Raw genomic sequence first — 606 nt, 5'->3', positions numbered from 1 at the left:
CATATACCGGTGAGGAATCAAAATGCGTACATGAAGCCTCAGCTGGAGAAGTGAATGATAAGTGTGGCAAGAAATTTCAACACATTTCCCCTATGCATGTTGCTGAACGAATTGTGATCCCAGCCCAGTCAGGATGTTTTGTTCCAGCAAATTTGACAAGAGGCATGCCGCCAGACGCCCATCTGGCTATTATAGAAGGCAATGCTACCTGTTTGACAGTACCGAGGACCCTCATCTCTGTTCACGAACGGAGGTCTATTTGTTTGGGTTTGTGAAAACGGGACCAGAGAGCAAGAAAACTTTCCCCAGGTACGTTTACTTGGTTATGCAGAATTGTGAAAACTTGAAGAAGTCACGAGAGCAGATGATCATGACACACAGGGTTCGGGCCTTAGTGATGCCAGTAACAAAAACCTTTGCTCTGTCACGACTGGAGGACAGGATCGTGGGACCTTTAATGCAGTGCCACCTGCATGTGATATAAACTGTGACAGTCAAGATGGGTTCATTGATGATGAGTATGATGGGGATGGTTGTCTTGACTTTTCATTTTTGATGCACAGGACTTCTTTATTATTTCCAGGGGGACCCCAGCACTTGATGAAG

Source organism: Penaeus monodon, chromosome 34, assembly GCF_015228065.2.
Source record: "Penaeus monodon isolate SGIC_2016 chromosome 34, NSTDA_Pmon_1, whole genome shotgun sequence".
NCBI lineage: Eukaryota > Metazoa > Arthropoda > Malacostraca > Decapoda > Penaeidae > Penaeus > Penaeus monodon.
The sequence above is the reverse complement of the archived record's forward strand: the minus strand, read 5'-3'. Positions refer to the sequence as shown.